General features: G+C 41.2%; 1 long non-coding RNA gene across 1 annotated transcript in view; it reads left to right on the top strand.

The window, feature by feature from the left end:
- LOC310880309 overlaps positions 1-16,468 on the top strand; it is a 28,647-nt gene extending 12,179 nt beyond the window's left edge. The window contains exon 3 of the long non-coding RNA XR_014571621.1: positions 16,230-16,468. This is a non-coding gene — a long non-coding RNA (uncharacterized lncRNA). The remainder of the gene's footprint in view (positions 1-16,229) is intronic.
- Positions 16,469-24,689: the final 8,221 nt, after the last annotated feature.

Below are 24,689 nucleotides of genomic sequence, written 5' to 3'. Positions count from 1 at the left end.
TGTGTGCACTGGTATTTCCAAAAAGAAAGCAATCACAAAACGTGCACACACATTTCTGAAAATTCAGCTCTGTCATAAATGGAATTGGTGTTACTTGCTGGCATTACACACAAAGCTGTTCTGAAAAAAAGCTAATTGCACTCTGCTTTGAATATGTAAACTGATGAGGTTCATTAATGGAAATGCCTAAGCTTATAGCTTTACCAGTGTTAGTATTTTCTATTAATGACAGTGTTTACAGCTGTTTGTGAAACACAGCCCTGCTTGTTCACAATATATGCTTAACTTCAATTTGGTTTCAGTGAGGCTTAAGCAGATACTTATATATAAACAGTTCCAAAAGTACGGGGCTTAGCTGTGAACAAAATGAATATGCAAGGACATTTCAGGGCATTCAAGCCATCTTGAAGCAAAGCATGGGGAAAGTAACTCCTTGCTGGAGAATGTAAGACTTCATTATGAGGAGGATTTTTAATTGCAATCCCATGCTTAGTGTTTTGAGAGGTTGCACAGAGCAGTTCTGCATGCGTTTACATTCAGTAGAATTCAGCAGTTGTTCTCTCCATTCACACCTCTGAAAACCACCAGGAGCCTGATTTTCTGCAGGCTGAGCCAGACAGGCAGATCTCAAAGTGAGGACAGCAGAGCCCTTATGAGTCAGAGCTTTGTGGGAAAACATGCTTTAGACAATTTTTGCCTTTTGTTAGCATAACTAACCAAGAAACCAGTCTAGACAGCTGAGATTTAATGTTAGCCTCCCTTGATGTTTTCAGAATAAATTGACGAGCAGGCAGATGAGGAAGATGAACTGCACTATTCAAGTCCTCAGTAAAAGCAACAGGAAGTTTCCAACACAGTTTTCATGTATCCATATATATCCATATATATTTATATATATCTATATATAGAGGGACAACTAATGCCCTCATAGCTTCAGCCTGAAGCTCAGATACTTGTGGGATATTGTCCTTATCTGTTTTTCTATAGCATGCAGATTTTGAACTCTTAATGAAAGTTCTGTTTGGGATTGATCTCTACAAACTTTTTCTTTCTTGAATATTTGATAGTAGATTAAAAAATCCTAATTGATAGTTGCCTGTTCCTAGAATGCTTTCAGCTCACTGCAAGGTGACAGTGGTTTTGATATACAAAAAGCATTTGTCCATTTAGCTTTCTGTGTTTCATAATGTTATGGAGTGCTTTGTTAAACATAGGAGCTGTCATGCTGGATCAGAGCTGTAGTGATTCATTGGCTTAATTCTGCCGGAACCATAAGCAACATTCAGATCAGAATTTCAATTAAAAATCAGAAGAGATGTAAGATACACACTTTTAACAGAGAGGGTGATTCATCATTGGGAAAGAACTAGCCTTGAAAGCAGCAAATTTTTCATAAGTGTTTGCAAATTATCACTGGAGGTCTTTCTGGAAGATATGCTGCAGCCAAGTACAAGTTATTGGGTTATATACAAAGATAACTGAGTGAAACTAGATGGCATATGACAGAACAAAGGGCTGCGTGATAAGACAGTCTTTTCAGTTCACTTGTCATACATGGAAAAGAATGAAGTCCCCAGGAACAGAAAAGACTGCGTTTCTCAGGAGGACAAAGGCTACCTCCGACTTTGCTCGGCCATCTGAAGCTAAGAAGTTTTCATGCTGCTGACTTGCTGCCTGCCTGCAGCAGACCATTGGCACAGTGCTGGTTCAGCACTGAGGCTATGTGTTTTCACTGCAGAGCTGGCTTCAGAAAAAAGGCCTTCTGCAAAATCAGCATAAGTTATGCATGGGAGAAAAATTATGTGGTAGCAAGTGTGTGTGGGAGGAAGGCAGGAAGATCAAATTCATTTTCTGATCCTAACTGGGAAATGTAATCACCTTATTTTTTTTTTTTGACTTGGAAATGTTCAGTGAATTTGAAATAAATTGTGTCATACTCTGAATATGCCTTAGTAGACAGTCGTGTGTAGGGGGGGTACAAGTAGCATATGTTTGGTTTCATTGGTCTGGATTGTTTATGTCTCTGAATTTGTTACTCATGCAGGCCAGATCCCAGTAGGTGATTTTGTTTACAACTTCTTTTTTGAGGATCATTGTGACCTCCTGATCTGTTTTTTACCCTTGACAGGGTCATATTTCATCTCTGCAGTAAAATAAATTCAAGTATTATTCAGGGCCTGTCTTGGGCCTCTCTGAACTGCAGGGGGACAACACCTACAAAATCATGTTCCCTTGTGATTTTTTTTTTCCTGGAGTGGTATAGACACTTTCATTTGGGTATCATTATTCTTTCACTTTTACCAGTTTTTCTTCTAATTTATCCACTAAGATTTGCATTCTTGCATGGCCAGCAGAAGACATCAAACTGAAAAGAGAAGTTATCCAGTCCTCCACGTGCTCTAGAGTTCATGTCTCTTCTAATTAGCATAATTATAGGAATTGAAAAAATATCAGGTATTCGCAGCATTTTGAAGCATGTACAGTTGCAAAAGTAATAGCTCTTGTCTCAGTTACTTGACTTTGGCCAAAGTTGCAAAGGCTAGCTGCCAAAACTTCAGTTGTAAATTCATTCTATAAAATTACACTAATAAAAGTGTCCTGTTCCTCAAAGTTATCGAGTATTCTTCCACTAGGATTTTGAGTGGTTGTAGGGCTGTAAAGAACGTGAAAAATCGCTTGTGCTGAAATGGGTTGCTGTGTCACCTAACTCGACGATCCTTCTCAAACCCAGATCCTAGGACTGAAATCCACCAATGTGTTCCAGGTCAGTGCAGGAGTGCACGCAGCAGCAGAAGTTCCCCTGGAGAGGCCCCTGCTGTCCCCCTGCAGCCCACGGGTCCCACACGGAGCAGATCTCCACGCTGCAGCCCGTGGAGGAGCCCCCGGTGGAGCAGGTGGATGTGGCCTGGAGGAGGCTGCGGCCCATGGAGAGCCCCCGCAGGAGCAGGCCCCGGGCCGGAGCTGCAGCCCGTGGAGAGGAGCCCACGCAGGAGCAGGGGGTCTGGGGGGAGCTGCTGAGTCTGTTTTGCCTGTGACGATAATTGTTGAGTGATCTCCATGCCCTTACCTCAACCGTTGAGCCCTTTCCATCATATTTTCTCCCCCTTTCACTTTGAGGAGGGGGAGAGAGAGAGCGTTTGTGGTGGAGCTTGGCTGCCCACCTGAGTAAAACCACCACAGTGCAGAGAAGAGCAACAAACCTCATAAAGGGACTAGTAAACAAGAGTTATTGAGGAGTGACTAAAGGGAATTGGGGTTGTTTAGTCTGGAGAAGAGGAGGCTGAGGGGAGACCTCATTGCTCTCTACAACTATCTGGAAGGTGTTGGTCTATTTTCTCTGGTGACAAGTGATATGATGTGAAGAAATGGCCTCAAGATGTGCCAGGGGAAATTTTCTTAAGAATATTTTTTTCTCAGAGAGGGTGGTTAGGCATTGAAACAGGCTGCCTGGGAAAGTGCTGGAGTCCCCAGACCTGGAGGTATTTAGGAGACAAGTGTATGTGGCACTAAGGGCACTAAGTTTAGTGATGGGACTCAGTCGTCGGGGTGATGGTTGGACTCGATGACCTCCAAGGTCTTTTCCAATCTAGATGATTCTATGATTCTACATTAGTATTTAAAGCACATAAGTCTTCTCTTGGGTCCTGGCCCTAAGTAGCTACTTGTCTGTAATGATTTCTTGGCATAGTTTAGCCTGTAAACAGTAAAGTGTTTGACTTATTGGCCTGCATGTCATTGGGTTTTTGGGCTGATGACATCTCAGAATACTCGCACTGCAAAATTAGTGATTAATACCTGCTACTTCTGAGTGCTGGTCAAGACCATTCAGCACTAAGGATAATGCGAAAGCATGAGAGGCCAGACCGAAATCTAGCTAGGGTGACAAAAAGACAATCAAGATGAACTCTGAGTGTTTCTTTGATGATGAAAAGGAAGACTACAACACAAAGCCTTGCTGTTAATCCCTGTCTCTCTTTTCCAGAATGACTGAGCAGAAGCATGCGGTAGTTCTCTCTGGTGCATTTATTTCACACCAGCATATATGTATAATTTTTAAAGACAGTGAATCTTACTGAATTTCTGAGCTAATTTATCAGACAACGTCCTGACTTCATTGGAATTTCACATCTGGAGTTTGATGGTTGTGTTATCTTCTGCCTAATATTTTTCATAAGGCTGTCATGGCAACAAAGGAACAGCAAGATATTCCTTCAAGTCTTTCTGTCTTGCCTGTTTGTTATCCAGAATGAAGTTACGCTATGCCTTTGGTTATTAAATATGACTGTCCTGACTAAACAGCTTTCTAATGGGCATGTATAACCAGGTATTTGCTCAGCTTCACCTTCTTCTCTTTTTCCCCATTTTTGTGGACAAACAAGAAGAAAGAGTTTGTTTTAAATGATTGTAACTCTATAATGACAGCTAACTCCACCACATGTTTTGTTACGGGATATTTCTACCCCCTTAGTGGAGGCTGTGTCCATCAAATTGCCCTTCCTCTATGCATGCTGCAGTGTGGATTTCAACACCTCCTGCATGAAACTCCTTTTTGTCTTTCTTCCTGCCATTGCTGTCCTGAGTGTCAGAAACTACAAGCAGTGAATTAAAAATGCTTTAAGTATGAATGAATAAATTGCTGCAAAATCAGGTCTGAAATAAGCCAAAATAAAAAAGACATAAACCACTCTTGCTGCCAGGCAGCGCGGAGCAGTTGACTGTGAGATTTTGTCTTTGTTCATATTTTGTTTGTGACAATGTTGGCTGCTTATTCTTACAGACTTCACAGTCAGCTGCTTTGTCCCTGATATTTTTATTTTATTTTCCATTGCTTAATTTCTGCTTCTGACTTCTAACTTTTATCTCCTGAGTGGCTGAAGTAATGCCTTTCCCTCTTTGACAGCTAAACCCAGGGTATTTGTGTTGACGTTAGTTACACAAAATACCAAGCTTCAAAAGTGGTTCACCGTACTAGAAAAGTCGATCAGAAGTTTCCCTATGAGTTATTTAAAGCTGATCACAACATTCATTTCCTCTCCCAGACAGCCTTTTTCTAGAATTTGAACTTTAAGTCCTAGTTCTTAATGATTTGCTATAACCATGCGACAAGGATCTGTCTGTCGTGGCATTCAATTTATTTTAAGATTTTACATTACTAGTCAGGAAACATAGGTGCAGATCATGAACTAGGAATTTCATCTTGCATGCTGATGTTCCTAAGAGATTGATTTTCTTTGTGTATGCTATGCTTATTTGAAAGGCATTTTGAAAATTCATGCATAGAAAAATTTTCCATTATGCTGGGGTAATTTTGATCCAGCAGAGGATGTAAAATGTGTTGATAACACATGAAAATTGCAATGAATTAATTAATGTTGAAGCTAACTGTAATTCCCAAGGTATTGCTAGACAAACATCATTACAGTAACATGAACTGAATTTATTAAGAATGTCATCACCATGGATTTCTCTTTTAAGAAAGGATGCACTTGCGAAGATTTTGTTTCTAGATTTTACTTTGGTGCATGCGAAAGCAAATATACAACTCTTGAAAAGTCACATTGCCCTCCTAAATAAACTTCAGAAATTTGTCTGTAAGAAATCATTTTTTATTTTGTGATAAGTTGATACTGCCCTAGGCCTCTTCAATAATATTTAATGCACAGCAGATAATTAGACAAGTGAGTTTTTTTTTTCTTTTCAACAATTAATTTGCAGTCATTTCAAGAACAAGTCTGCATTTTTTACCTACAGATGCTGTTTTTGATTAACTACCGTTTTCCTGTGTTTCCTTGAGCTTCTGGTATTCAGAACTGAAATTTCGTGTTTTGAATTTTCATTACCTTAATTCCATTAAACAAATACTCAGCAGTGATGCTCCCTCACTGATTTAGATTTCCTTTCACCAGTCATTTAATTCATAGCAGCTCTTCAACAGCTGATAACTGCTTTCTATGATAGTGACTAGTACCAGCTCAGATTTCCTGGGAAAGCTAATGGGGTTGTAATACTTCTGTTAATTCCTTCCTCTGCCACTCTCTTACAGTGTTTCTGCACCTCCTCTGTCGTGGAGCCATGACTTTTCTCTTGCTTCATGTCCCAAAATACCAAACGTACCGGCCTGGAGGAAGGGTGTGACTCAGAACTGGATATATAGTGCAATATGAGTGCTCTGTGGTGGAATGGCTTAAATGTCTGTTGGTCTCCCTCCTACTCTCGCCATATCTGAGGGGAACTAAAACTATTCCTCTTGTTTATACCATGACATCTACTCATGCATGTGTAAGTTGGGGTGAAATTAAAAAATCCATGTCCAACAGAGCAGGGGAAAAAGAACTGTGGTCCAGTTTACTCCACTTAGACTTGGTGGTTCTGGTGCTCTGGACCATGTATTGATACCATGAGTTGATGACAGTTTGTCCAAAAATCCCAAACTAAGTCACACAACCACCTTGGAGGGTGTCCGCACCAACACCACTCCCAAGTGAAACTTTGCTCTTCAGAAAGTGACATCCCTTGCTACAACCTAGTGGACAATAAAGCCTTTAAACCAACAGTAGGGGTTTTGTACTGTTGACAGCCATCCACAACTATCTCAGGCTGGGCACTCCGAAGTGGAGATGTTGAAAATACTTGAGCAATTTGTACTTTTTTCCCATGTGACTCTGGACCCTGCCTTCTCCGCTTCCAAAGTACTCCAACATAGCCAAAGGTACTTGGTGCTTCTTATGCCCTGCTCAATAGGATCATGTTCAAAGAGAGCAGGGAGACATGGAAATGACATGGAGCTAAAATGGAAAGGAAGGGTAAATGATGGCATAGTCAGGAAAGTCAAAGCACAAAACTGATTAAAGGCACGGGACTTCAGTACTGATGAGGAAGAAATAGAGGAAAGAAACACCTACCTCTGAAAACAACAGAGAGAAAATATTCCCATGAGATTTTGTCTTTCCAGACAATAAGGTCAGCAGTAGCCCAGTCTGCTGTCTGTGAAGAAGGCGTGTTGGCAGAGGGAAAGCATGACAAGTGTGCTGTCATATTCCCCTCTGAGCAGAGCCACAAATGTGCTTCTGAAATCTTATCAATGCAAAAAAGCGTGAGAGTATGAAAAGGTGGGAGAGTGGCATTCCCGGTCTCCTGACAATATGTGCTGTGAATGAGCAACAGATGGAGCCTCCGACATCACCAGCATTTTCAGGCAGACTTGCTCACATTGCAGGCTTGTTAGATATTTGAAACCGTGGGAAAGACTAATGATAAGGTCCCTAGCACCCATGTAGCCTAAACCCTCATTAAAAGTGACACTTGGCCCCAGAGCATTAAGTGGTTGTCCTTCCATGGCCTCTTATAAAACTGCATGCATCCCTTGCTACATACAGGGGATTTTTGGTGGAAAGGATGGATGAAACATCTGAATACATGGTGCTTCTTGCTGAGTTATGGCAAGCCACATATGCCAGATTTCAATTGGGTTAGTGTGCCTGACAGTGCTGGAATCTGCTCCCTGGTGCCAAATGGGAGCTGTGAGATTGTCCGGTTAATGTTTAAAAACTAGCAGCCAGCACCCACCATCCTTTCTGTCATGTAACAGATGGTAGTCAAGAGAGACTATGGAAGCTGAATCTGCCCAGAAAATTCCACATTCCCCAAAATTAGAGATGATATATAGGTGGGGTGCAGTGAGACTAAGCTTCTCCCAGCTCTCCAGCAGAGCTGCTTCTCCCACACATGATGATTTGCCCCCTTTCCTGATAAAAATGAGTGGTAGGGCCAATGGTTTGCACTGCCTCATTTTGAACCTGAGAAAGGGCTAATTTTGGCTAATGTCTCACTCTTGTCCTTTTTTTTTTTCTTTCTCATTTTTTCCTTTTTACAATTTTGAAGTTTTAATACTTCACTTGATTTATTGGCTGGCTTAAAATTTATACTTTCTATATTTCCCAGATGGGCTGATGGCTAGGTTGTTATTTTAATGAGTTATCAGTTCTGAAATACCCCAAATATGCTCTGTTATTAAATATAAACATGATGCAGGGTGGGGAAATTATTCTGTGAAGGAAGAGGCTTGTCTCTGATGCAATTATCTTTTCCCCAGTACCGTATAGCAGAAAGCTGCTTCGCAGGAATATTAAGGAGACAGTTACTGCCCACAAGACATCTGCTGAAGCCAAAAGCAATGACAAAAATCAGGCCTGTTTGTGCTTTTGCAGTTTAAACAAATTGCGAGATGAATAACCAGAGCACCCTCTTACTCATGGCGAGATAGTCGGTGGCTGCTGAGTGGGGCTTATGGGACTTGGCTGTGCTGCTGGCCATGGGACCTGCTCTCCCAAGTGCTCTGGGACTCACTGTCGGCATATTGCTGTGCCAAGCCTGCCATCAACCCATGCGTTTCTGCAGCTATTCACTTGCCTTGCTTTCCTCCGAAAATGAATGTTGCTGTGCCAAAGAAAGCAGACGGAATATTGACTTTGAAGTGTATGCTAAAACCCAGATATTCTTGTAGGGACAGGAGTGGCAGGAGTGGGACAGCAGCTGGTTGTCATTCAGAGTAGTGATTTTCATCCCATACTTGTGAATGCCCTGGAGAGACTCATGCTAGCCTGTAGGAATTCACAGTCTTATACTTTGTATATCAGCTCTGATGCACAAACATTATTCACATGGTGTGAATAATTCACGTGTCTTTACACAGCCTGGAAATAGCTTGGGAAGGGTCCAGAGTCCTTCTTAGGGAGTAGAAAAGGAGGTTGTCCTGGGAGAGGAAAAAGCAGGCTACGAATAATGGAGGTCTCACCTCCCTGTGCTGAAATCAAACGTCAATAGGAAGGGAGGAGATTTTTGCATGAAGTGCAGCTTGCCTTGTCCATGCTGAAAGCCTGTCCTCTCTCTGAACAACTCTCCCCCATGTCAGATCTGCTTTTCCCCATACGAACAGATCATGGGGAAGGGTGAATATGTGAAAGTGGCAGCATGAAAGTAACATTACCTGATGTCTCATTTTGGTTGATATGGAAAAAAATATCTTTAATCCCGTCCCTTTGAACCATCTTGCATGTGCATGTTCACTTTACGAATATATCCACACTTGTTCTGATTTATCTGAACTACTCACCCTTGTATCCCCCTATGGTCAGTGGAAAGGAGAAGGTACTTCCAGTGGTAAATTCTTGTCCAAACACAGGTACTGAAGGCAAGTTGCAGGAATAGCATTCACTGAATATTAAGCTAGAGAAATTGCATCCTTTATTTCTCAGTGGTACAAAGCCGGGCAACTTTTATCCCCCCTGTCTACACCACGCGGTTAAAGATTTTGAGTTAATCCAAAGGACAGTATTTAGTGGCTATTATTCAGGGTCCAAGGCTCTGTCTCCCTGGGTCATTTGAATTGACAAAATGTGCAAGGGGAGCACACCACCCTTGTCAATCTTGTGTGCATTCCAGGTGAAGATCTGTAACTTCTCAGGCTGCCCTGACATGGGGGCTGTAGTTCTTGTAGTAGCTCTAGTTCAGGTAGTTTAACCTCTAGACTCACTGCTTCTGGCAGTTCTGGGCTTCAATGAATTGGAACAGAGGTCAACATTTCAGCTGAAACTGAATTTAAGGAAGAAGAAACTGAGGAAAACCATTTTTTTTCATTATCAGTATAGCTCTGTTCTGGCAAAACTAAATGCTGGAGCAGGGACAATAAGAAGTCTTTTGGAAAGGAAGGAAGGAAGGAAGGAAGACAGAGAGACAGAGAGAGAGAGAGAGAAAGAAAGAAAGAAAGAAAGAAAGAAGGAAGGAAGGAAGGAAGGAAGGAAGGAAGGAAGAGAGAAAGAAAAGAAAGAAAGAAAAAGAGAGAAAGAAAGAGAGAAAGAAAGAAAGAAAAAGAAAGAAAGAAAGCAAGAAAGAAAGAAAAAGAAAGAAAGAAAGAAAGAAAGAAAGAAAGAAAGAAAGAAAGAAAGAAAGAAAGAAAAAGAAAAAGAAAAGAAATGGAAAGGAAAAAAATGGTTCCTCATACTTTCACAGGGGATTGTATTTTTTTTTTTAAATCTTTAACAAAGCTCTTCAAAGTCAATGTGAAAGTCTGAAGAACTGAAAAGGCAATGAAAAAAAGGAAGGTGCCTCCCCTCCCATATCTGAATGCGTTGCTGTCTCTGTCACAGTGGGTGAGCTAGGCAGTGCAACAGCAGGACTCTGGCTCCTACAGGGTTTCTCTCTGGAGCCCTAGAGAAAATTGAATGTTCCTGTGAACCTCCCTTGGACAGTCCATGCTCTCTCATCCTGGTTTCTAAGTCCACGAGCAAAGTGGTTCAGCTCACTGTGTGGACGACACTTTGTGCACAGTAATCAGGACAAAAAGCTGGCAGCTTGGAGGCTTGCCCAGCCCGTCTTTCTGATAGACTGCAGGGAAGAACTTCATTCTTCAAACGAAGTGGATCACAGCTTAAATATGTGACCCGTGGATCAGAGTCCAATAATTACTATGTGTGTTTAGGTGTCATTCCATAGACTAAAGACTACATGCAAGCTGCCATATGATTTTCAAACTAATCTCCAAGATCTGTCTTTTGTATAGGTTTTTTTTCCTTAGTGGTTCTGAGCAGTGGTGGGGACAGCAAGGTGGAAGCATCCAGGGAAAAAGCATGAAAAAAAAAAATCATCTTCATCTCCCAGTTAACATTGGCTGCTATCATGTGTGCCTATTGGATGTCACCTCATCCCAGCTCCATCCAGCCACGTGTGACACAAGTTTCCACACTTCTGCTAGAACTGCCTCAGCTATTTTGTGGTCTCACATAAGAGAAAAACTGGATCCTTCTGGCTAGATCCTGATTTTGCAGGCAGAGGTATGAAAGTGAAGAGAGGAGAAAACGTTCTCTGCAGCCCGCCAGCTGCCTCTGTGCAATATCTCTTTACTGAATAGCAATAAATAGCACGGGGCCCAGATGGGCTACTTGTGATTGACAGGTGTCAGGATGCATGCACAGTTTCATCGGTGTTGCTCCAGCTCAGCTGAACAAGTAAATGGTTCGGGGAACCACTTGTTTTCCAAATCTGAAATGCTTATGAAAATCAAGCTAGAAGATTAAAATGTTGGTATTTAGCGTTTTCAACCAGAGCTATTTTCTGTGTCACAGAAACTCATCCAAATTCTCAGTACAAGCTTTGGTGTACAGTTTGCGTTCATCTGTGTGAACAAGGAGATCAGCGCTCAAACAAGTGTGTTCACTGTGTGGGTACCAGTCACCAATTTCAGTGCTTCCGAGGGTAATTCAGGGAAAAGGAAAGCATTTTCAGATTGTGTACATCTTTCCAAAGTCTGCATAAATAGATGTAAACATAACCCTATACAGCTCAGCTGTAGATGTAATATGATTATGTAGCTGTAATATGATTGCCACTTTGGGATTAACAGCCAATGCAATTTTTCATTTAGACAAAGGTGATTTTGCAAGTGCTACCTAATCCTCGTTTGAAGCTCTGTTTATCTCTACCTGTAACAACAAACCATTAGCTATGTGCTTTGGGGGAATTTTTTCTTTTAATTATTGTTTATTATTCCTGTCTTTCATAAAATGTAGTTTTCTAGGCAGATGACAGAAGCAATGTTGTATGTATGTGACATACCACATTAGAAAGTGTGATCAGTGAACTTAGATACACTTGTAAACGCTATATAGGCTCGGTCTAACTTTGATAAACGCCTTAGGAGATACTCCTGAGTACCTGTTGACAACCAGGCATTGATTTTCCCCATGTACCACCTTCACAGGGACTAGTCACATTAGCTTTTTTCCACCCTAGATGTCTGTGTTGCATTTTTGCACATTGCTTTTTTCTATTTCCTTGGTGAAGTGAATCAAACACTATTGCAAACTTGAATTGAGGTGTTTTCTTGAAAGGACGTGTAGGGAATAGCTGTATAGTCAAGGTAAGTCTCTTGCTGTCTGTATTCTCTAGCTTTTTGTGGCAATGTTTTTGGTAGGTTTTGCTTGTGCTCAGCAATGTAAACACAATATTCCCAAAGCATCACATCTGATGCATTAAGAACTTTTTAAAATTTTTTAAATTTTTTTTTAACTTTTTTTCCCCCACTCAAGTCTCAAGGGAAAAAAAAATAATCAAGAAACAACAACAACAACAAAAAACCCACCAAGCAAACAATATTTTTCTTGTATGCAGCCAGTTCACAGGAACTCCCCTGTGAAAACATGCACATATATTTAAGGCTAGAGGATAAATGTTCTGACTCAGAGCCCTAGGAAATAAGTGGTGGTTGTTCACACAGCAGGCAGCTGCTGCCTTGCAGCTGAGCTGGGATCTGGTGCCTCCATCAGTTCCCTGCCAGACACATGTGCAAGCCATCTTCTGTCTCATGTTCTAGGCTTTGATTTTCTCTGACGATGTGTTTTTGCTTGTTATGTGTTTATTCTATGACTAGGAGAAAGCCCTGGTTCCTTACTGGGGGGCAGATAGGTGGTGGAGTCACAGTCCCTGGGGGTGCTCAAGGAGAGGTTGGACGTGGTGCTTAGGGACACGGTTTAGTGGGTGACACTGGTGGTAGGGGGATGGTTGGACCAGACGATCTTGGAGGGCTTTTCCAACCTTAATGATTCTGCGGTTCTGTGATTACTGGCATACCTCATTTTACTCTCTGTGTTTCCTTTTGACTCTGTCCAGAAAGGTAGCTGCTTAATACAGGTGATTTTATTTTATTATTTTATTTTATTTTATTTTATTTTATTTTATTTTATTTTATTTTATTTTATTTTATTTTATTTTATTTTATTTTATTTTATTTTATTTTATTTTATTTTATTTTATTTTATTATTTTATTTTATTTTATTTTATTTTATTTTATTTTTTGCAAAGAGAGTGAAGGATTCAGTGAACACGGATGTGACCGAATTCTTTCACTGGGTAGTAAAATTCAGACTTTATAATATCTTTGGCTAAATTTGAGTGGCATTTTCCTCTGGTATTGCTTGATCATTTTCTTCTGGCTCTAGCGTTTCTTGGCATACCATCATTCTCCAAAGCATTTTAGCTTTATGTTGATGATCTCTCATGCAGGAGCAGAGATGAGCACAATAGCCATAGATCTCATATGTGACACTGAATCAGTTACTGAAAAGACGTATATAAAGTTTAAAAGCTGTTCCTAATTGCAGTGCAGTTCAAGAAAAGCATCATCCAAAAGCCTTCCTCCTCCTCTAAAAAGTACACAAGGTAACAACCATCAGAGAGCTCTTTGTTCCTTGTAACTACCATTGTACTCTGCTCTAAGTTGACAGGGTCTAATAATAAAGACAGGTTAATGTCATCTTGCAGTCAGGAAGCCCTTTCGCTATAATAGAAGAGTAATTAGGTCAGCTCATCCGTAGTATTAAATTTCAGCAACTCTTACAAGTTTTCAGAAAGATTGGGTAAAGGAGCATGCTTGAACTATAAGAAAAATCATATTAAACGAAGGTTTATCTCTCTTTCAGTAAGGTGTTATGCTTCTGAGAAATCACTTGTCTATGCGGCATTTACCTCCGTCTGTTCTTCTTTGAGTTATGTCCATGAGCATGTGCAATTGCACCTTTATCCTTATATAAAAGAATAGCGATAATCAGGAGGCTTCCAACTACTTTATTTCATGGAAAGCGATATTTTTCAGTGTAAAAATAATAATAGCATTTTTTTCTATCATTGTTTAGTTTTATATTCTACATGGGAATAAAAAAAAAAAAAAAGGATTTTTTTTTTTGAAAGACAAAACCAAATCCACATACTCCAGTTTACTGGATCAATCCACTCATTCCATGCTGGCCTATCCATGTTTATTTGCATTTGCATGGGATTCTGCAGTGCCTCACAGAGTTAAGGGACTGGTTACTTCCATGATCTCCAAGTGCCTTAGTGATTTTTCTTCCTTGGATTGGGCTATCTCTTGCAGGACAAAGTATTATCTGAGCATCCTTAGCAAAACCTCATTGGTGATCTAGTTTAAAGGTGATCTGGAAACTTCAGTAGGAATAGGAGATTAAGGTATCTGAATTCCAGTTTTTATGGAAGATGTCTGAATTACAGTTTTCATGGAATTTGCTACAGCTTAAAATGGACATATAGCAGAGACAGACCTGAAACAAGCTGTTAAAACAGTGTGTTTCTACACAGAAAAAAATGTGTAAATAGTGGACTCTGAAAAAGAAATAAATGCTGTGGAATTCAGCATATTGCTTCAATATTAAAAGCAACTGCCAACATATCTGAATTTCCCACGGGATGAAAATTTTGATGTTTTTAGTGACTCTACAAAAAGTCAGGAGCTTGAAGCTCACTTGGGAGAAAAAATTCCAGGCAAAGAATATTAAAAATACAAGCCATCTTTTCTGAAACTATATAACTTTCATCAGATCCTCAGAGTTTTAGGTACAGTTAAAAGTGAAGCCAACTTTATGGGCACCAAATCTATGCTCAGGGGCCTAAACCGAAATATCCAGTTTTGAAAATACTACACTGTATAATGTTTCAATCTCATGCAAAGGCACTGTGATAATGAACCACTTTGTTACTGTGACGATGGGGAAGTTTCTGGGTCAGACACTCAGCTACTATAGGTAGGCTGACTAGGATAATTAGACTGTGTGCGTCCTGCTTTAGGATATCCCAAAAATCCTCAGCTGCATCTTATTCCTAAATTCATTTTAGGATGGTCTAGATATCATATATCTGAAATAAGGATGGAAGTAGCACAGCATGGTAAGTCTCATCTGTGTCTAGGAGTATCACACAAGACTTATCGATAGGCACTGTATAGTGGTAAATCTCACTAGTGTGCTAATTCAGCAAAGTTTAGGGAAAATGTATGGATGAAGGAGCATGCTGGGCATGTATTTGAAAAGTTTTTCAGAAACGGGGCTGGCATTGTTGTCTCCAGTCACACTAATGTTTAACAACAAGAAGAGCTTTGTAGTAAAGTAAATGTAACTGTCACAGTGTATTTATGAGGTAAGCTTTCCCATTATGGTGGCAGTGATAATTAACAAACCAGAGTGTTTCATGGGTCATTAACTGTGGATAAACAAATTCCATATGCAAGTAAGTGCCTTCCAATCCCTTGCCCCAAACAAACCTTCTCTGAGATGATAAAATACTTTAGATAACTGAGTTGTTACTTTTCTCCTCTGTGCACTAGTGGAGGTCTAGAGCAAACTTAGCAAACACATTGTATTTCCTGGAAGATAACAACTTTTTTGCTGTGCAAGTTCACTTTCCTGAAATTTCCAACCAGTTTTCTTCATTGAATAGAAAAGCAAGCACGGATTGGGTTTGAACTGGAAACCTATGTAAGGAAAACATGCCATTAGGAGACAAACGCAGTGCATCAGATAGACCATTTCAAATCTGGAACACAGATGAAGGCAATACTGGATACAACTAAGCAGTTGATTTCTTCAAGCAGAAACACAGGACTGCAATGGGATGAGCATCGGTCTCCTAGCCCGTTCATGGCCAGGTGATGGAAAGCCCGTAGACGCAGCTGAGCAGTGTTGAGTGTGGAGGACATGGAAATTGTGAAGAGAAAAGTTAGGCTGGTACCTGGTGCAGCAGAGAAAGAAGTCCCTTGCTACTTGTTAAAGACCCATATGCATCAGTTGAAGTTCACGATTTCAGTCTCTGTGGCAAGCTTTATCAACCAAGAAATCAAAAAATGGTTTGTCAGTGTTTCCAGAGGTATCCAAGGGAGCTAAGCACCTCAGACTCATTGGTGTTTGAGTTTGGGCTACATTGAAAATCCAGAGCCACATCTCATTGAGAGCCTACATATATAGCCCAGGACAAATCACAGCTAGGTGCCCAGCTTACAGAGGAGTCAAGGGTTTATTTTTATTTTCGTGCAAATGAGTGCTTTTACAGAGGCAATGCAGGAGTTACTCCATCCTGGCCAGGCCCAGTACATCATGTAATAGCATTGCAGGTCCTATGGCATGTGAAGTTGAGCAAATCTGTAGCCAGCAGTGCAAACTGAGGGAGAAGTAGAGAGCCTGCAGCTTCCTCAGTCTTCTTCACTTTCATTCCTGGGAATGAGCCGCCTCTGGGAAATATAGTGCTCCTACAGTGGGCTGTGAATGGAAGGAAGGGCAAATTTTATTTAATTTATGTGTTGTGCCTTATGAAGTATAAATACACTGTGTGATTGAATACTTTGGGCTCATTTGCAAGTGTCAAAAACTCTGCTCTGTTTTCTCTGCAATAGGAAACCATCAATGTGAAGATGTTAGAAATATACTGGACACTTCCTACCCTGTGTGCACCATATGAATTTTCCAAAGTGATTGTAAATACCCTCCCCTCTGAACATCGGTATTTGATGCCCAGGCTTTGGCACTCAGCAACAAATAGATCAGTGCAACAAAGAGGGAGAAAGATCAGCCCCTTAGGGTGAGGCAAATTCATCTTTGGACTGTTTTTTACATGTCTTCGAGGCAAGTGTTGAACCGGTGTCTTGAGCCATATGGGGGCAGCACAGTCATGAAACAGCTCGAGCTTCTCACCTACCGGAACAGCAAGCCAGCACTGCGGAGGCAAAACAAGGTGCCTTATCGCTACGTGATCCATGGCAGATGCATTTCAGCCCATGTGGAGACAAAAATGTTGCTTGAGAAGAAAGCTACATCTTTCAACACAGCAGGAGCTAAAATAAGATGTTAACAGGCTCCGTTCGTCAGCTACCCAGCAACTATAAAGGATTAGATCTTTTCTGAAAATCTTCCTGATAACAGCACCTGCTGAGATTTGGTAATTCCTAGCTTTTATTTCACTCTAATGCAAACACAGCCTGTTTCTGCATCCTGATTTACAGTTGCAGTACAAAGGGGTCAGTCTCACAGCCTTTTATCACACACATAACACTTTTGCTGCAACTGAGTTTGAATAACAACTTATAACCAATCCGCAGGGGCTAAAATTTAGCCTGAAACAGGATGGAGAGCCCTTGTTAGACAAAAGTGAAGGCATCTCAAGTGAACAGAAGATTGTGCATGTGGAATATACTTGCAAGAGTTCAGCTAGAACTGTCCTTTCTGATGGACGATATAAAGCTTGCTTCCGCAAGTGATCTCAGAGTCCAACAGCCATGAACTTTTAGATACATGCATGTCTGAAGACAAATTTCCAGCCTATGTGGCTCAGGAGCTTGGACCACATGACCTCAGTTGTCCCTCAGGTCTTAAAAATATGGGAAATCTTGCTTCAACTAGAAAGTTATTATTCTTCTGATTGTTTCTTTGACTGTAAATGTGGCTATATTGTTTGTTTCACATGCAGTAAGAATTGTTTTTATTGTGAGCTTCACTTCATATTCACAATCCAATAAAGGAACCACAAGAATGGTATTGTGGCATCTCCATCCTCTTTTAGTATTTTTAGAGATGCTGAAAACTGACAGGATAAGGTCAGAACATCCAGAGTTCCCTTCCAGCTAAGTTATTTTAGGATTTTATGATTCTCTGGTCTAGACTATTAGGACTTCTGGTCTTGGATTGTTTTAGAGGATATATAGTCTGTTACAAATAAAAAAAAAACAAAACAATTTTCTGGGAAGTGGGTTGCCTGACATATGCCTTGTGTATTGATAGCACTGGACCTGCCTCACATTCAGGAAAGAGAGCAAATATGAAATATCAACTGAACTGTTGCAGAGTGACAAAAGAAAAACTGAAATTCAATTCCAAGAGAAGACTGGAGAGTCTAATATAGCTAAGCAAGCAAAATAACCACAGCATTCAAGAATTTGCATAGTAATTCTTCTGTTCACAGAAAAGAAACAGACTTTCTACTGAAGGGGTTTTGGTTTTGTTTGTATAAACTTCTGTGCCTGAATTAAGCTGTTTTATTGATGCAAAGTGAGCAGTCTTGCTCACTCCTTTCCCCAAAGGACCAGTGTGCCTGAGCATAATTTTTTTGCACTGAAATTTTTAAGATGTTCATTCTTAGTTTTGAGACCTCTCTCATGGGGTTAGGACTCACTGCCGTGAAATACCCAGCAAACCTGTTGAACTATCAGTGCACAACTTGCCCTCAGCTATGTATGAATTTCATCTCTACCCAGGGAATCAGCACAAATTCCGTGTATTCCAAGTGAGTTCTCATGTTCTCAGTGGTCACTGCAGAAAAATTAAAAGAAACCTGCAAATATCTAAGGCAGACATTCTTACATGGATGCTGAGTGAAAGATCTGGTTAGGGGTGATGTGTGTAGTAAAACTCGAATAGTTATCCAAGAATCCCTACAAAATAGTCATATTAATTAACTTTATCTTACCGTTCAGACACAGTTTTTTTTTTTTGACTTAAATTTTAGTAGTGATCCTGTTAAAGTGAAATAAGCCTGTATTTATAGTTTTTCTTTCCTTTTTTTTTTTTTTGATGATGACTATATCTACTGATTACTGAAATGTGCTCAAAAGCTAGGCTTCCTAATCATTGCAACAATTGCTTTGCGATTTAAATGTCAATTCATAACAAATCACTGTCACGTTTTGCTGCCTACATGAACTGATTTCGTCTGGATGTGCTCCAGAGCCCAAACACATATTCTGCATGTATTTAATCCGCTTTCTAATTTCACCTGATATTTTGCAAGCTGGAAAGCTTCTGGCAAATTATGAGTCAGCATTCTCCTTCTGTGATATACTCCAAAAAAATTAACCCAAGTCAGATATAAATGCATGTCCTGTAGGATGTGCATTGCTATGGGCTATATCACTTGCACACAAACTGAGCAGCCTGATGGCTGAATGCTGTGGCAGTGTGCTCTGGCAGATACAACTGAAACAAATTTTCTTCTGGAGATTTTGAGGAGGTTATAACATGCTCAAATTGCTGTCTCTCCGTAAGGGGTGATGTGATTCTTCTGCAAACAGTCCCTCCCAGTTATCTTTGGCACTGCAGGGGATAGAGTGAAAACCTTACCTGGCCTTTCCCAGTTTTGTAGTGTTAAGAAAGAAAATTCTGTTTGGACAAGTTCTTAGAGAGTACGACTCAGAGTCACAAGGGTTTTTATTCCCAGTCCCTCTTATTTCAGTGTGCTTGAGTTCTCTGTGCATTCTCTGTCTTCCCACCTATCAAAGTGACCAAAATCTAGCAGTGAATGGACCATGGATATTATTACTTTCTTGTTTCTTGTTTCTTGTTTCTTGTTTTATATCATCACACGATACCAGGTCATTGCCAAACCTCACTACATCTTTGAGCTTCCTGTGACCTTCTTTAGTACCCTTAACTCCCAGGGAATCTGCTGCTTTCTTGTTTGAGCAGTCCATACACCAGGTTGTGATGTTTTAATGCATTGGGAAAACGTAAGGTGAACTTTGGCAATGTGGCTGAGGAATTTCAGCTTGATCCTTGGTTTAAAATGAATCCAAAATCTCACGGTGAAAGCACAATCTGATTCCATTCCCAAGTCAATCATGCTTTTGTGTTAACCAGAAACTGCTTCCAATCTACCTCAAAGTTGCCCATGGATTGTTCTTAAAGTTTTATAGAATCATGGAATCGTAGAGTATCCTAAGTCAGAAGGAACCCATGAAAACCATTGAATCCAGCTCCTGCCTCCACACAGGACAACCTAAAAGTTAAACCCTTTGTCTAAGAGCATTATACAAAGGTTTCTTCGACACCAACAGGCTTGAGGCAATGACCTGGGGAGCCTGTTCTAGTGCCTGACCACCCTAACAGGGAAGAATTTATGTAATATCCAACCAAACTCCCCTGTTGCAACTACATGTCATTCCCTTGGGTCCTGTTGCTGGTCACCACATAGAAATCAGTGTCTGCCTCTCATGAGGAAGTTTTGTGAATATATTTTTAAATTGTTTAGACTTTGAGGCCTGCTGGCTTTCAAGTGTGGTCTGAAAGATTCATAGGTACAATATGGACATTATTATTCCTCTCTAAGCTAAACAGTATTGTGTGTTACACTCCAGTTTGTGGGTTCGCCTTTTTTCTGTTATGACACCCTCCTAGAACTCCAAAAGCTTCTCTTATGCTATAGAAACTTCAGACAGATTTTGGGTGGGATCTGGGTATGTAGGAGACAGGATGGACACAGAACTGTCTTTTTTTTTTTTTTTCCCAGTGAGAAAAAAATGAAAATTCATAAAGGCAGAAGGAACAACCTACAAAAAACTAGTTTTGGTTTAGAAAGGCTTAGCGTTCTTTTTTCCCCCTTCATTCTGAAGATGTTTATCAGGGGATTTTTCCCCCCTACTTTAACTACAGTTACTGAACAACAGTCCAGGGCAGGTTAACTACTTTAAATAGGTCATTTCAGGGGAAACAAGGTAGGTGCAGTCAGCCCAGGGGTGTGTGAGTGCACACATGTATACATGCATGCGTAGTGTTGATTGTGATAGCCTCAATTTTTCCTTCACTGTGTTATAATTCACTTTTTTTCCAGGTCTTTACCCACTGTGTCCGTATCTATAGTTGAATGAATAGTTTCACACTGAAGAAGGAGTGCTGAAGAGCCTGATGAACTGTATATCACACCAGGCAGGACTGGCTGAGCTCAAAAAAACTTGTACACATCAAGGATTTCACCACAGTTGCTTTGCAATCACGATATGTGCCAGATGTTTCTTATTTTGGGAGCAGTCATCAGAACAGTTAAATAAGGGGGTTGGAAAGAAACAGAGGGCACTCAAAATGCGCAGCTAAAAAACTCCACCATAATAATTATTCCCAATAGGGAAAGGATGGGAGAAATACGCTTCGGGGAAACCAACTCATATAGTTAGAAGGATAATTCATTCCAAGCTAGTCCAGGCATACCATAGAAATACCTCTGCTGGTGATTGTTCTGCATAGATGCCATTCTTGATTTGTGAATACCCAGCACCAGGGACTGGGAAAGTATCTCATATTGACTCATGCGTTCCTTCATGGGTTATTCATAAATAAGTGGTGCTATCTAATTCTGGCTAACAAAAACGCCTTATGTAAAATTAATAGGAGCAAAACCCAGAAGGATCTTTCTGCATTAAGAACGTGTCCCTCAAAAGCAGTCGGCTGATAAAGCTTAAAAAGACACGTTCCTGGCTACTCAAGGTGCCTGCTAAGGGAAAGTGTTGGGCACCCACAGATATGAACTACTAACATTACATTTTTTGTAACTGGGGACAGAAGGAACAGTACTCAGGGCAGTGAGATTCAGAACATTTTCTCCACTCTCTGTATAGAATATACCAGCTCTTATATAATTTTTAAATGATTTTTATTATGATTTATGAGAAACTTTAAAGCACCCAGCATCTCACTGAGCTTTGCCTATATTAATGACACAGATATTCAGTGCACCTCTGAGCAAAGCTGAGGGAAAGCAGTCAGGCTGTAATCAGACTTTACGTAAGACTGGTACATTTCTAGGTGAAAGGGAATGGATTTCAAAAGAGAAGATCTCATGTAGAGATCATCTTGACCACACCTCTCACTTTTTAAATCAAAACAAAATACCTTCTCCTGTTGCAGGTAGTCAAGTGATTGTAAAAGGATGTTAATGATAGCAGCTTCTGTGACTGGCGTTAGCCTTCAAGAGTGTTTCCGTAACTGGTTAAGACTTTTTTTTACAAAGAAAAGAGACCCAAAACCAGAGATTGGAGATGGCCTGTTAGGGGATGCTGGGATCAGGGATCAGATGCAACTCTGGGGTGCAAGAGTCCTTGGTTCTTGTCAAAGTGTGTGTCAGACAGAGAGAAGGGACAAACATAGGTTCTCCACACCCTGAAGAGGTGCCCTCACCGCTAGATGAGGGGGGTACTCTCTTCTGTAGTTTTGTGAACTGGACTCATCTCCCATCCCTAGGCTCGTACACCTCTTTCAGTAAAATATCTGGGAAGATGAATGTAACAGACAACTCGCATACAACCTTTTTTCTTCCTCTGGTATTCACTTGAAACTCCTGGAAGGTTTGGTTGTGGGCTAATGTGGGTGCATGCACACACACACAAGTTATTTTTTTGGTCTGCATATGGGATGAAAACCAAATGATTAGGATAGCTTATATGCAGATCATTTCCCTAGCTGCAGTCTCTGAAAAAAGTGTGGACTAATTGCAGCTGAAACAACTAAAGACTGGGCAGCAAAGATTTCCCTTGAAAGAAATGGTAAAACAACAGCCCAGAATGGACGAAGAAGACACTCCAGGAACTGTTGTCATGAGTTCTTCACCAGGGTGAACCTGAGTGAAATTTGTAACCTGAGAGAGTTCCTCATGGTTTCGACAGCTTCTTCAGTGAGTTAACCCAGAAAACTGTCAAAGGGCAATGGTATATCCTTATCAGAGTATGGTATATCCTAAGCAGAGTATCTCTGATTGTCCGACCTTCTCCTCACTGAACCCTCGCTGTGACAGGCACAATTTTCCTTTTGATAGCTGTGACTGGGAAAAACAGTCAGCCTTCCCTGGCCAGCCCCTGACCCAACACCAGCTGAAACAGAGGCAGCAGCCTCCTGGGCACCTGTGTTCTGTGATGGGCAGCCATAAATCTTGATCTGTCCCATAAAAAATCATTTGCTGGTCTTGTCTCATCAACAGTGTTGCCCTGTGGTGTGACTGCTGAAGCCAGTCAATGCCATCAGCATTAGTGTCTGCACCAGCACATTTCTGGGGAGCTGCAGTGGTTTCTAGCATAGCTAAGTGGTGATTTGCTAATTCTGCTCTTTTCTGTACTCCAGATAAGCACATACATATAAAACCATATTGATTGCCAGGGCCCTGTGTGTCCCCACTCCTGCTGATTTCGCTGCTGGGGCTCAGGGCCAGACTAGAGACAGTGCAGAGAACTGCCCTCTTCCTGCTTGTGGCCACATGGAAAGTCTCCCAAATATCCTGTTGGGAGGCTGTGGCCAGGGAATAACCCATCCTGCAGGAGCTGCTTTAAGCTGAGCTTCTCCACTTAGTTCTTGCCTGGTCCTGCTGTGTCATAGCCCTACCTGTGCTCACAGGGCCCACAGGGTGAGTCCAGCTTAATTGTGAAAAGAAGTTCCTCCCAGTGTGATGGCTTCCTTCAGAACTGTAAATAAATCAGCAAGGGCCAATGGCATCCTGCTTTGTTTCAGGAGTAGTGTAGCCAGCAGGACCAGGGAGGTGATCATCCCCTTGCATTCAGCTCTGGTGAGGCTGCACCTCAAGTATTGTGTTCAGTTTCACTACAAGAAGGACATCGAGGCCCTGGAGCATGTCCAGAAAAGGGCTATGAAGCTGGTGAAGGGCCTGGAGCACAAGTCCTGTGAGGAGCGGCTGAGGGAACTGGGGTTGTTTAGTCTGGAGAAGAGGAGGCTCAGGGGAGACCTCATTGCTCTCCGCAACTACCTGAAAGGAAGGTGTGGGGAGCTGGGGGTCGGCCTCTTCTCACAGGTAACCAGTGATAGGACTAGAGGGGATGGTCTCAAGTTGCACCAGGGGAGGTTCAGGTTGGAAATGAGGAGACATTTCTTCTCACAAAGAGCAGTCAGGCATTGAGATGGGTTGCCCAGGGAGGTGGTGGAGTCACTGTCCCTGGGAAAGGTTAGACCCAGTGCTTATGGGCATGGTTTAGTGGGTAACATTGGTGGTAGGGGGACAGTTGGGCCAGATGATCTTGGAGGTCTTTTCCAACCTTAATGATTCTATGGTTCTGAGGGAAAGTAGGCTTCTTGCAATCAGTGTCATTGTAAGTGCAAGTGTGTCCTTCCTCCACAGTTCCTTTGGCTGCCCTGTTCAGAGGAACTGTGGAGCCCTTCATTGTGCTCCCAGCTGGTATGCAGAGCAGAGAGGCCAACACGTGACTGGCCTGTGGTACCGCCTGTGCTGTCCACCAAGCACTCCACTTATGCTTTTGCCTGGATCTCATGTCCTAAGTCCAGCCATGGTGATGTTCAGTCAGCTTCTCATCTTATGTTTCCTCAGTGATTACTAAGTGCACTGTAAAGCAGACATGAAGATCACAGTGTTGATCTGTAACATTCCTCACTTTGTCATGTATTTGACATTTGCTCATTCCTAGGTTTTGGTCATACCTTACTCTGTGTCTTCTTCAAGCCAAGCTGCAAACCAGATGTTGACATTGTCTTATAACACTCTCCAATTGCAAAGAAGACCAGCTCAAGCCTGCCCCAAGTTTTGTTGGTCCCTTGGTGGAAAATAGACCCAACTGTATTCTGTTCTGGGCGATGAAAAAAGAAGTTTAAACCAAATAGTTTCTTAACTAATTCCATTCACTAACAATATCTTACTGGAAAAAACAGAGCAGACTCATTTGCCTTCTCAGTCATCACTTGCATAAGCTCTCTGTATTAGGCAAGGTCTGAAGTGAGCAAACAGTCATTTCCCGAGTCCTGATGGTCAACCTCAGAACTGGTGTGACTCAAAGGAAGAGCTCAATCTCCTTATGAAAGGGCATAGCATTCTAATATCCTTGCATTCAGATAAAGTGAATGAAGGCAAAAGCAATTCATCTTTCCCAGCAGCATAGTCATATGAAAATATGTCTTAGAGGTCTCAGCTACGACAGGAAAACTACCTATCATTTTATGTTGTCAACACGAAGAGCATTAAAGATCTCTATACTTAACAATGCCAAACAAAAAAAGCATAGGGAAGGTCAAGCCATATTCATTACTGCTTCAGAAACTGCTTTTAGGTCCTTTTCAAAACAAAGGTCTCATGACATCTTCCA

The sequence above is a fragment of the Anser anser genome (genome assembly GCF_964211835.1).
Source record: "Anser anser genome assembly, chromosome: 1".
Classification (NCBI taxonomy): domain Eukaryota; kingdom Metazoa; phylum Chordata; class Aves; order Anseriformes; family Anatidae; genus Anser; species Anser anser.
The sequence above is the reverse complement of the archived record's forward strand: the minus strand, read 5'-3'. Positions and strand labels throughout refer to the sequence as shown.